This window comes from Triticum aestivum, chromosome 7A (assembly GCF_018294505.1).
Source record: "Triticum aestivum cultivar Chinese Spring chromosome 7A, IWGSC CS RefSeq v2.1, whole genome shotgun sequence".
Taxonomy (NCBI): Eukaryota; Viridiplantae; Streptophyta; class Magnoliopsida; order Poales; family Poaceae; genus Triticum; species Triticum aestivum.
In genome coordinates this window covers 462,702,957-462,716,924 of record NC_057812.1, presented here as the reverse complement: position 1 = coordinate 462,716,924, position 13,968 = coordinate 462,702,957, and the positions used below count along the sequence as shown (strand labels likewise).

At 44.4% G+C, this 13,968-nt stretch overlaps 1 pseudogene; it reads right to left on the bottom strand.

Moving 5' to 3' along the window:
- Positions 1-12,490: 12,490 nt before the first annotated feature.
- On the bottom strand, positions 12,491-13,528 carry LOC123153396 (PRA1 family protein B4-like; annotated as a pseudogene).
- Positions 13,529-13,968: the final 440 nt, after the last annotated feature.

Below are 13,968 nucleotides of genomic sequence, written 5' to 3'. Positions count from 1 at the left end.
AAAGAAGCAAAATCTCACAAGACAGTGAAGTCACTAGCAAAAGGAAGAGTAACAGATGAAGAAAAAATCCTGACATACAAAGGTAAGTCATTGTGCATTTTCTTTTTCAATGTGATACACAATAAGCATAAGTAACCACCGGTCATTAACTAGACACGTTCCAACATAGGAAAAACAATTATAGAGGTGCGACTTCAGGTAGAAACATAGCAAGGCCACAACAGCCACGCAGTCACTTAACTACAATGAGCTCCCAGAGTGTGGCATCCTTCCACGTGTAAATCTGAACTTCATCTTTTGGCTCCTTCCCTCTCTCAGAAAATTCTTCATTTAGGTGATGGCCACCAACCTAGAAAAAAATAACCAGGATCAGTTTTCTGTATTACTGTGTATTTATTCACAAATCTGCAGTCTGCGCTGAGAAGACATCGTTCAGAACTGTTATAGAAGATAAAAGTTGGAGAGTGTAAGGATCTCTACTTGTCTATTTTCCAGATTGCCCACAACAAAAAATTCTTAGATTTCTTAAGCACTACATGCTTACTGCAATTCTTTCTGGCAAGGATTAAGAATAGCCATAGCTGACTTGAAAATTAAAATGCAGAATCCAGTGACTACATGAATAGCATCCATCTTCCTAAAAAAATAATGTCCATTTTTTCAGCCAAAGATGGTGACCCAACATTGGCAGCTAAGTACTTCCCCTTAAATTGAGCTCACAGTTCCAACACCAATAGATACTCCTTGAGCAATGAACATATGTGGTGTTTAAATTGTTGGGTTGAAAAATTGTATGACATGTAGTGACTTAAGAGTGCTAAAAAATAATGGAATTTGCAAACTGCACGTCCGTCAGCCATGATAAATAGGTTAGTGCTGAACTTCTGATGGCCTTCACCAAAATTTGTTAAGATTTAATGATTGCGACATACAAAGTGTGTGATTTATATGTTCAATCCTTAAGAGTTTATATAGTCAAAAAAATCCTTAAGAGTTTATTACGGATAAATGGGTCTAGCTATGTTTACACGCCCTTTCGCCCTTGATTAGCCAGGTTTCATGTTGAATTAAAACTGTACATAAGGCCTATCAAACAAACCAACATTATGATAAATAAGTTTTGGGATCCTCCATTGTATCACCAAGTCATGCTTGTTATTAGCCAAAACTAGAGTTAAACACCTAATCAAGTGCTGCTCAACTGTAGCGACCAGACCTCAAACAGTCTGATCTCTGTGCTCCGGTGTCATCCCTGGATCAGTAACGCTGACACCACACAGTACTCAGAGGATTTATAGCAGAGTAGCAATCACACACTTATTACATCGAGTGTCTCAAAAGAGAACTTATTACAATAAATATGGCTTAAGGCCATCTAATAACGATAACAACGGAAGGCTTGGAAGATAAGTGAGTCCATCAACTCCAACGGCATCACTGAGTATAGAACCACGACCTAAAACTCCTTAATCGTCGTCTGAAAAGTCTGCAACATTAACGTTGCAGCCCGAAAACGGGTCAGCACATGGAATATGCTGGCAAGGTAACACATAGAGAGTAATGGAATGAAGAACTATACTATATGCATATTTGGCTGGTGGAAAGCTCTATGGTTACAGTTTTGCGTAAAGCCAATTTTTCCCTACTTCAAAGGAATAAATTTATTTACTATCATGGTGGTTGTTAAACATTGAGAATGGTTGACAGCATTCTCAAGCCCAATTAAGCATCATCATTAAACATAACCCAACAAAATTAATTTAGAGTAACATGTTGAGATTCACATGAAAATCTAGGTACTAGATACTCAAGATGTCCATAACCGGGGACACAGCTAACCATGATTAGTTTATTACACTTTGCAGAGGTTTGCGCACTTTTCCCCACAAGACTCGATCGCCTCCATTTGGTTTCTCGCACTACAGGGTGTTTGAGAAGACGGATGACCGAGACATAGTCTTTCAGAAGCGCTAGCACCTTACGATGGGTAGACCGTACCACCTACATCCCCTACATCTGCTAGTCTACCACTGTAAGAGTTCGCACAACTTAGTCAACTATGCTAGAGCCCATAATAGCTTGTGGCTGCACACGAAAGTTTCTAGTATGAATAGTCTCATGATCCCTTTGAGCCTGGGTGGCGGTCCAAAAGAAAACAGGCAAGTCCTGGAATACCCAGATGCCTCAATCCACCCAGATATGTGTTTAAGTTGCCACCTTAGATAAACCATTAATTATCAATTTCACATCTGTCATGGATATCACTCACCCAATCCACGTCTACTAGCATGGCATAATAAGCAAACATAGAAGTAACTCCCAAAGGTTTGATAATAAACAGGTGATAGGTACTACCTCATCTACTTCCCATCCCACAATTTAATTAAATCCTAATCATGCAATGTGTGAGGATTGATCTAATGCAATAAAACTGGGTAGTAGAAAAGATATGATCAAAGTGTTACTTGCCTTGCTGATGATCCGGGAAACCTAACGATTCGAAGTAACAGGCGGCGCACTCCGGGTATTCTATCGCAGACAAAAAAACAAGCATACAATAAGTACTCATCTAATGCACAGGTAAAACTCAAATAAGAGATCTAACCAGAAGGTTCAACTTAAGAACTCCGTTGGCAAAAAAAATCGAATCGAGCAAAGCAACGAAAGTCAAACGGCGAAAGAAAACAACTTCGTTCTAGTAATCTGGATCTAGGGCAAATTTTACAGTAGCAAAATCTTGTTTAAGTTGGTTAAATGGATAGAGGGTTTCGAGACGAAACTCTAGGCGCTTGAATCGCCTGATTCCGATAAACGAGTGAAAAGTTATACTAAAACGAAAATCGGATCTGGAACCGCGATAAAAAAAATCGCGGATTTAATCCGAGAAAAAGAAAACGATGAACGGATTAACGAACGAACGTTTGTTATCCAGATCTAAACGATGAACGTGTTCGTCTAAACGAACAAACGAGCGAATGCTCGCTATTTAACCTAAACCGAAAAAAACGATCTAAAAAAATGAAAACTATAAAAACGAAAAAAACCGACGGAAAACCGTTCGGTGTTCTAAAAAAAATAGGCGGCACGGACTACGAGGCGGCGACGAACCTCGGCGAGCGTGCGGCGGGGCGGTGGCTCCGGCGGGCGGCGCGGCGGGGCGGCGGGGCGGCGGCGCGTCGACGGCGGGCGGCGAGCGGCGCGGCGGGGCGGTGGCGCCGCGCAGGCGGCGGCGGCGGGTGCGGGGCTGGGGCGGGGCGCTAGGGCGGGGCGCTGGGCTAGGGTTTCCCCCCCCCCCCGGGGTGGGCCGGCTTATAAAGCCCCTACGGGCCGGGAGTCCTAGTCGGACACGGCCCGTAGGTCGGCTCCCTTTTTTTTAAATAATTACGCTCGGAAGAAAAATAAAAAGAAATACTAAACGGACTCCAAAAATCCTGAAATAAATTTTCCTGGGCTTCTAAAATCAAGCCAGACAAAGTGAACATTTATTTGGGCCCTAAATGCAATTTTGAAAAATGCACATTTTTCCTAAATTCAAATAGAACACCGAAAACTCCGAAATAAAATCTTATTTGATTTTATTATTAAATCCTCAATATTTCTTTATTTTGGGAAAGTCATTTTATTCCCTCTCTCATATTTTTTGTAATAGAAATAATTGATGATAAAATAAATAAAATCAAATGATCCTAATCTCAAAATTTGAGAAAACTCAAATATGAAAATAACGAAATCCCCAACTCTCTCCGTTGGTCATTGAGTTGCGTAGAATTTCTAGGATCAACCAAAATGCAAAATAAAATATGATATGCATTGATGATCTAATGTATAACATTCGAAATTAAAATTTTGGGATGTTACAAACCTACCCCCCTTAAGATGAAGCTCGCCCTCGAGATTCGGGTTGGCTAGAAAATAGGTGAGGGTGGTCTTTGAACAAATCTTCCTCTCGCTCCCAAGTGGCTTCATCCTCTGAGTGGTGGCTCCACTAAACTTTGCAAAACTTGATAACCTTGCTGCGAGTAACTCGGTTGGCAAACTCGAGAATCTTGACTGGCTTCTCCTCATAGGTCAAATCATTATCCAACTGTATAGTTTCCAAAGGCACTATGTCTCTCAAAGGTATGTCAGCCATCTCCGCGTGACATTTCTTTAACTGAGAAACGTGGAACACATCATGAACTCCTGATAATCCTTCGGGTAATTCCAACTAGTAGGCCACTTCCCCCATACGCTCCAAAACTCGATATGGTCCTACAAATCGTGGCGCTAACTTCCCTTTAACTCCAAAACGCTTTGTTCCCCAAAGTGGAGATACTCGAAGATAAGCTCTATCTCCGACTTCGTAAACTGTCTCCTTGCGTTTAGAATCTGCATAACTTTTCTGTCTGGACTGGGCTACCTTGAGCCTATCGCGAATCCACTTCACCTTCTATTCAGACTCTTTAATCAAGTCAGGACCAAACAACTGACGGTCTCCAACTTCGTCCCATGACAACGGTGTCCTGCACCTCCTTTCGTACAAGGCTTTGAAAGGGGCCATCTTTAAACTGGTTTGGTAACTGTTGTTGTAAGAGAACTCTGCATATGGCAAATTATCGTCCCAACTAGATCCGTAATCTAGCGCACAAGCTCTCAGCATATCCTCCAAAATCTGATTGACTCTCTCGGTCTGTCCATCTGTCTGTGGATGAAAAGCTGTACTTAATTCTAGCCTGGTACCCAAAGTTTCGTGCAACTGCTTCCAGAACTTTGAGGTAAACTGGGTTCCTCTATCTGATACGATACTCCTCGGAACTCCATGCAGACATACTATTCTGGTCATGTATATCTTTGCCAACTTAGCACTGGCGTAAGTGGTCCTTACTGGGATGAAATGAGCTACTTTCGTCAATCGATCAACTACAACCCAAATTGAGTCATAGCCTGAACAAGTCCTGGGTAATCCCGTGATAAAATCCATGCCTAGCTTATCTCACTTCCATTCGGGTATCGGCAATGGTTGTAACAATCCTGCTGGCTTCTGATGCTCTGCCTTTACTCTCTGACATACATCACAAACGGCTACATACTCCGCAATATCCTTCTTCATTCCGGTCCACCAGAAAATATCCTTCAAATCCAAATACATCTTGGTATTTCCTGGGTGAATCGAATACGGTGAATCGTGTTCCTCTTGCAAAATCAACTTCCTGATCTCCGGGTTATTAGGCATGTAAACACGGTCTTCAAACCATAGGGTATCGTGCTCATCCTCACGAAATCCTTTAGCTTTTCCTTTGCTCAGTTTCTCCTTTATAGCGGCAATCTCTTTGTCAGCTTTCTGAGCTTCTCTGATTCTATCCATCAAAGTTGACGGAATCTCCAATGCTGCTACATAGGCTCTCGGAACTATTTCCAAACATAGTTCATGAAGATTTTCTGCTAACTCCTTGGGTATTTCTCCCGTCATTAACGTATTGACATGGCTCTTACGGCTTAATGCGTCAGCTACTACATTAGCCTTTCTGGGATGATAATGTAATTTCATATCATAATCTTTGATAAGCTCCAACCATCTCCTTTGTCTGAGATTCAACTCCTTCTGTGTGAAAATGTACTTCAAACTCTTATGATCCGTGTACACCTCACAATGGTTTCCAATGAGGAAATGTCTCCATGTCTTCAAAGCATGCACTACGGCTGCTAACTCCAAATCATGCGTGGCATAATTCAACTCATGGGGCTTCAGTTGTCTTGAGGCATATGAAACAACTCTCCCTTCCTGCATAAGCACTGCTCCAAGTCCTCGACGTGAAGCGTCGCAATACACCTCATAATCTTTTGTCTGGTCTGGCAAAATCAACACTGGTGAGGTAACCAAACGTTTCTTCAACTCCTGGAAACTAGCCTCACACTCCTCTGTCCATATGAACTTGGTATCCTTCTTTAATAACTCTGTCATAGGCTTCGCAATATTTGAAAAATTCTCAATAAATCTCCGGTAGTATCCTGCGAGTCCAAGAAAACTCTAGATCTCTCCAACTGTTGTTGGGGCTTCCCACTTGGTCACGGTTTCAACTTTAGCGGGATCTACTGCTATACCTTCTCCAGATATAACATGTCCGAGGAATCCTACTTCTTTCAACCAAAACTCACATTTGCTGAACTTGGCATATAATTGATGTTCTTTGAGCTTTCCAAGTTCCAAATGCAAATGCTCCTCATGCTCCTCTTCATTCTTCGAATAAACCAGGATATCATCAATGAACACTACGACGAACTTATCCAAAAACTCCATAAACACTTTGTCCATCATGTTCATAAAATAGGCAGGCGCGTTAGTCAGACCAAATGACATAACGGTATACTCATACAGCCCATACCTGGTGGTAAAAGTTGTCTTCGGAATATCCTGTTCTCAAATCTTCAACTGGTGGTATCCTGATCGCAGATCGATCTTGGAAAATACCTTAGCTCCTTGCAATCGATCAAACAGATCGTTGATCATTGGTAGTGGGTACTTGTTCTTGATCGTTACTTCGTTCAATCCTCGATAATCAACAACCATCCTTAACGATCCATCCTTCTTCTCCACTAGAAGTACTGGCGATCCCCAAGGTGAAGAACTTGGGCGAATATATCCCTTATCCAGTAACTCCTTAATCTGCTTCTTAATTTCCACCAAATCCTTTGCTGGCATCCTATATGGTCTCTTTGATATTGGCCCAGTGCCTGGCAATAGCTCAATCAACAACTCAATATCTCTATCCGGTGGCATGCCTGGCAACTTTTCTAGAAGTACATCAGGGAAATCCCTTACCACTGGTACTTCCTCCTGCACAACTCATGTTAGGCAATTTACTTGGGTCCTCTTTGGCACATGTTAGGATACATACTTGATCCTTCTCCCTTCTGGGGTGGTAAGCAAAATTGACTTACTAGCACACTCAATATTCCCTTCATACTTTGATAACCAATCCATGCCTAATATCACATCCAATCCTTGAGATTCCAATATTATTAGGTATGAGGGAAAAACATAGTTACCAATCCTTAATGGTAACCGATCACACCATAGACTAGCCACATACTCTGCTCCGGGCGAGGTTACTAACATGGGTGACCTAAGGGCTTGGGTTGGTAGGTTATACTTATCCACAAATCCCCTTGAGATGTATGAATGTGATGCACCAGTATCAAAAAGAACGAGTGTAGTAAATGACTTAACCAAAAACTTACCTATTACTGCATCGGGCTGAGCTTCAACCTCCTCCACGCTAACATGGTTCACCTGTCCCCTGTTGAAAGGGTTCGGCTTCTTCCCAGAACTTCCATTGCCATTTTGGCCTTCAGGACATTCATTGGCATAATGTCTGGTCTTCGAACACTTATAGCAAGTGACTTGGCTCAAGTCCTTCTTGGCTGGGGTTGAGGGGTTGGTGCGGTTCTGGCCGTTGCTTCCTCCATTGCCATTACCATTCTTGGTGCTATTGTGATTGTGCGAGCTACCTCCTCCATGGGTATGCTGAAAATGTTCTCCCGGTCTAGGGGTAAAACGTGGCTTCTGCTGAGCTCCTGAATTGTACTTTCCTTGTCCATACTTCCTCTTGCGATTCTCAATTTGTTGCTGCTTCCCTTCAATCATAAGGGCACGATCTACCAACTCCTGGTAGTTATTGAAGGTGGCTACCATCAACTGCATGCTCAACTCATCATTCAGTCCTTCCAGAAACTTCTCTTGCTTAGCTGCATCCGTAGCAACATCATCTGGGGCATAACGTGCTAACTTACTAAATTTCTCCACATACTGGCCAACTGTCCGTCCTCCTTGGCGCAAGTTACGAAACTCACGCTTCTTCATGGCCATAGCTCCTGCTGAAACATGGGCAGTACGAAAAGCTTGCTGAAACTGGTCCCATGTGACAGTGTCGACTGGGAAAGTGGCTGTGAAATTCTCCCACCATGATGTTGCGGGTCCTTCTAACTGATGTGCGGCAAACTTCACCTTCTCCGCATCTGTGCATCCTGCTGTGGTCGACTCCCTAGCTGTCTTGCGGAGCCAATCATCTGCTACTATCGGCTCGGTGCTATTGGAAAACACCGGCAGATTCAGCCTAAGGAAACGGGCTAAGTGGTCAACAGGTGGTGGTGGTGGTGGTGGGTTGTTGTTGTTGTTCCCCTGATTCTGATTCTGGACTAGCAACTGCATCAATGTGTTCTGCTGCTGGATCAACTGGGTGAGCTCCAGTGGGAAAGCAAAACCGGGGTCACGTCTCGGAGGCATCTGAGGGTTTAGAAAAGATGAGATATAAGAATAGAGAGGGTCTAAAGAGAAAACACTACCCATATGCACATGAGGCAAAAGCAAACAATTCACTTCAATCAATCAAACAAAGGCATACAATCGATCTATCTATCGCAAAAGTGCTCGGACTACTATATTTACATGGTGGACTACTACTACTGATGAGGTGGTCTACTAGAAATATTCTATGGTCGTTGACTCCATGATATCTGCTCCAGCTTCATCAACATAGTCATCATCGCTACTGTCTGGTTCTGAGTCGGTGCCGTCGATAATGATGTAGTCTTCCGAGCTAATCTCCTTGGGTTCTTCGTCTTCATCTACTGGTGTCGGGCCTCCCATAAATATTCCAATCTTCTTGATCAGGTCGTCATTCTTCTCCACCAATACTTCAATTTCCTCTTCATAATTTCCACGTGTAGCCTTGAGTTCTTCCTCCAGTTCCTTGATTCTAGTCTTAGCCTTCTTCATATCTATCATGTCGGCGCACATCTGGTTCTCCTGTCGTCGAATGTGCTGGTTTAGCTCCTGGATAAAAGCTGCAATTGATCTATCCTTCCTGGTGCTGATCATCTCCCAGTGTTCATCTCGGTGCCCACAAATCTGGTAGATAGTATCCTTGAGATCCTTGCGGTAGACTTCTCCAATGCGTCCCATGGCGATGTGAGCTGCCATGCTCATTCCTAGACTCCAAGTTGGTGCATCAAATGAAAACTCTATGGGCTCAGTGACTGGCATGAACGTCCTTCCTGGAACTTGAACTTGAATCATCTAGCGCTCTTCTTCAGGTAAAGTGGCGTTGTAGGTTCCGGTGAAGCTTGGTACTCCTATATTCAGGTATCTAGTGACTTCCTTCAAGTGACGTCCAAAGGGTGTATCTTCATCCGGTTGCGTGAACTTGTTCCTTGCATCCGCCATCCTAAAGAGTAAAAAAGATGAGAAGTCAGAAGAGAAGAGAGTGAATAGTGATCTAGATCTTTTAGCTTAGTGGTCGTGTCCTACAGTCAGCGTGTGCTCTGATACCATCTCTGTAGCGACCAGACCTCAAACAGTCTGATCTCTGTGCTCCGGTGTCATCCCTGGATCAGTAATGCTGACACCACACAGTACTCGGAGGATTTATAGCAGAGTAGCAATCACACACTTATTACATTGAGTGTCTCAAAAGAGAACTTATTACAATAAATATGGCTTAAGACCATCTAATAACGATAACAGTGGAAGGCTTGGAAGATAAGTAAGTCCATCAACTCCAACGGCATCACTGAGTATAGAACCACGACCTAAAACTCCTTAATCGTGGTCTGAAAAGTCTGCAACATTAGCGTTGCAGCCCGAAAACGGGTCAGCACATGGAATATGCTGGCAAGGTAACACATAGAGAGTAATGGAATGAACAGCTATACTATATGCATATTTGGCTGGTGGAAAGCTCTATGGTTACAGTTTTGCGTAAAGCCAATTTTTCCCTACTTCAAAGGAATGAATTTATTTACTATCATGGTGGTTGTTAAACATTGAGAATGGTTGACAGCATTCTCAATCCCAATTAAGCATCATCATTAAACATAACCCAACAAAATTAATTTAGAGTAACATGTTGAGATTCACATGAAAATCCAGGTACTAGATACTCAAGATGTCCATAACCAGCGACATGGCTAACCATGATTAGTTTATTACACTTTGCAGAGGTTTGCGCACTTTTCCCCACAAGACTCGATCGCCTCTGTTTGGTTTCTCGCACTACAGGGTGTTTGAGAAGACGGATGACCGAGACATAGTCTTTCAGAAGCGCTAGCACCTTACGATGGGTAGACCGTACCACCTACATCCCCTACATCTGCTAGTCTACCACTGTAAGAGTTCGCACAACTTAGTCAACTATGCTAGAGCCCATAATAGCTTGTGGCTGCACACGGAAGTTTGTAGTATGAATAGTCTCATGATCCCTTTGAGCCTGGGTGGCGGTCCAAAAGAAAACAGGCAAGTCCTGGAATACCCAGGTGCCTCAATCCACCCAGATGTGTGTTTAAGTTGCCACCTTAGATAAACCATTAATTATCAATCTCACATCTGTCATGGATATCACTCACCCAATCCACGTCTACTAGCATGGCATAATAAGCAAACGTAGAAGTAACTCCCAAAGGTTTGATAATAAACAGGTGATAGGTACTACCTCATCTACTTCCCATCTCACAATTTAATTAGATCCTAATCATGCAATGTGTGAGGATTGATCTAATGCAATAAAACTGGGTAGTAGAAAAGATATGATCAAAGTGTTACTTGCCTTGCTGATGATCCGGGAAACCTAACGATTCGAAGTAACAGGCGGCGCACTCCGGGTATTCTATCGCAGACAAACAAACAAGCATACAATAAGTACTCATCTAATGCACAGGTAAAACTCAAATAAGAGAACTAACCAGAAGGTTCAACTTAAGAACTCCGGTTGGCAAAAAAAATCGAATCGAGCAAAGCAACGAAAGTCAAATGGCGAAAGAAAACAACTTCGTTCTAGTAATCTGCGTCTAGGGAAAATTTTACAGTAGCAAAATCTTGTTTAAGTTGGTTAAAGGGATAGAGGGTTTCAGGACGAAACTCTAGGCGCTTGAATCGCCTGATTCCGATAAACGAGCGAAAAGTTATACTAAAACGAAAATCGGATCAGGAATCGCGATCAGAAAAATCACGGATTTAATCCGAGAAAAAGAAAACAACGAACGGATTAACGAACGAACGTTCGTTATCCAGATCTAAACAATGAACGTGTTCGTCTAAACGAACAAACGAGCGAACGCTCGCTATTTAACCTAAACAAAAAAAACAATCTAAAAAAACGAAAACTAAAAAAAACGACGGAAAACCGTTCGGGTTTCTAAACAAAATAGGTGGCGCGGACTACGAGGCGGCGGCGCACCTCGGCGAGCGTGTGGCGGGGCGGCGGCTCCGGCGGGCGGCGGCGCGGCGACGGCGGGCGGCGAGCGGCGCGGCGGGGCGGCGGCGGCGCGCAGGCGGCGGCGGCGGGAGGTGCGGGGCTGGGGCGGGGCGCTGGGCTAGGGTTCCCCCCGCCCCCCCCCCCCGGGGTGGGCCGGCTTATAAAGCCCCTACGGGCCGGGAGTCCTAGTCGGACACGGCCCGTAGGTCGGTTCCCTCTTTTTTAAATAATTACGCTCGGAAGAAAAATAAAAAAAAATACTAAACGGGCTCCAAAAATCCCGAAATAAATTTTCCCGGGCTTCTAAAATCAAGCCCGACAAAGTGAACATTTATTTGGGCCCTAAATGCAATTTTGAAAAACGCACATATTTCCTAAATTCAAATAAAACACCAAAAAACTCCGAAATAAAATCTTATTTGATTTTATTATTAAATTCTCAATATTTCTTTATTTTGGGAAAGTCATTTTATTCCCTCTCTCATATTTTTTGTAATAGAAATAATTGATGATAAAATAAATAAAATCAAATGATCCTAATCTCAAAATTTGAGAAAACTCAAATATGAAAATAAAGAAATCCCCAACTCTCTCCGTTGGTCATTGAGTTGCGTAGAATTTCTAGGATCAACCAAAATGCAAAATAAAATATGATATGCATTGATGATCTAATGTATAACATTCCAAATTGAAAATTTGGGATGTTACATCAACTACAGGTGCCATACGGTCGAACCGACCTACACAGCACCATCAGGAACAGAACTTATACATCCTTAAAAAATGCAACAGTGTGAGCATAGTGGTAATGGACCATGTTTTAGTAGCATCATTCGGATAGCACCATACGTTTCCGGTTACTTTGCTACCAACCATCCATGGACCACAAGATCCAATCAAATATTGCACAAACCAAGCGAATTGAGGATATCATAATGCGCTCTCGACTGCAGGTGCGCTAAAAAGAAGACGAAAGAGTAGAAGAAAAGAGACAACTGGGCTTTACCTTGGTGAAAACCCGGAGCAGGAGGGGGCAGGTCTGCACAAGAAGAATTCAGTCAATCAGTCCTCGCAATCCTCTAAATGCAAAACCGAATAACATGCCTAAATATAGTGCTTACTGAACTGCACACTAGCATCTGCCCGCACGCTAGATAACAAGTAAAAACGTTAGGGTTGCGTAGGCCTGGCTGACCTTCTCACGGTCGATGGGTTCGGGGCGGGGGCGCGCCATGGGAGGCGGGCCACGGTGCATCGGTGGGTCACCTGGACCATGCTGGAGGAGTCGCGGAGGGTGAGGAAGGTGAGGCCAGCGTGGAAGCGGCGGAGGGCGACCCAACCGCAGAGCCAGACCCGGCACCCAACGTCGCCCGCCCCGAGCTCGCCGTAGAGAGCGTCCCTCTGGGGCCACTCCAGAGGCTGCATCCTCTCCAGCTTCGCCCCGGCCACGGGGAGGCCGCCGCCTCCTTCGGCGGGGTCGCCGCATCAGTGGGGTCGAAGAAGGTGCGGCCGAAGGCGTTGAGCGGGGCGGCGTCGGTGGGGCAGAGGAGGTAGAGGAAGCACCAGGCGGCGAGGAATGCGAGGATGGCGACGAGGGAGAAGGGGTGCGCGAGGAGGGAGAGCGCGGCGTAGTTGACGCGGAAGTAGGCGAGGTTCTTGCGGAGGCGGGCGGTGGCGTCGAAGAGGGAGTCCGGGCGCGAGAGCGCGGCACGGTCCAGGAGCTCGGGCTAGGGGCGGGCGCCCGAGAGGGAGTGCTTGGCCGAGTTGTAGAGGCGGCCCAGGAAGGCACGCGTGGCGGCTGGGTCCGGGGAGGCGATGGAGGTGGCGGCGGCGTCCGGGGCAGCGGGGAGGACAGTCACGGGCGCGGCGGCCGGGACGATGGTGGGGAGGACGGTGGCCGGGACGGTTGTAGCACCTAGGGTTAGAGGACCTGGATCTGGATCGGGGAAGAGGGAGGCGGCGGAGAAGGGACCTGGATCTGGATGGGGGAGGAGGGGTAGAGACCTAGGGTTTCTCGGGAAGGAAGGGGATTGAGGGAGGAGAGGCGCTGGATCCGTAGGAGGTGGACGGCTTAGATCGACTATAATGGGGTGATCCGTGGGCTGCGTCCTGATTGGTTCAAACTATGAGCCATTAAAAATTACTCTATTTCTTAGTGCTAAAAACAAGGGGGTGTGAAGCAGCTTCCAAAAATATTTTGCAAAATGCCATCACTAAAATTTTCAATTAAGTTAGACCATATTTTATGGATGATCACCAATTTGATTGCATTTTCGATCTTTCTACCTACGAGCGGTCATGCCCGCCGTTTTGACCGCATTTTGAAACAGGTCATAAAAATTCAAAAAAATGGAAAACCTTCGCATTGTGCCATTATATGTGGCCAAGTTACCGGGAAATGGCAAACAATGTTGCCTAAGGAAGTTTTCATTTTCTTTGGACGAAAAAACAATTTTCCATTTTTCGAGTGCCCAAAAGGAGGTTTTTTGTGATGGACCTCCCAAATAATTGTTGCAAAATTGGACCAAATCATTTTTCTAAAATATTAGGCCATATTTAATGCACAATTGACCAAATGGTTGGGTGTAAAAAGTTTTGATCCTCCTCTCGTGAAAAAGACAAATTTCCGTCGATTCAGTAGGAAGCGGGTCAAATTTGAATTGCAGCTGCATCATAGTTTGCTATTTATTTTTTACAAAAATCATTTCTAGGTACATAAGTACCTATTTAATCAGAGAAA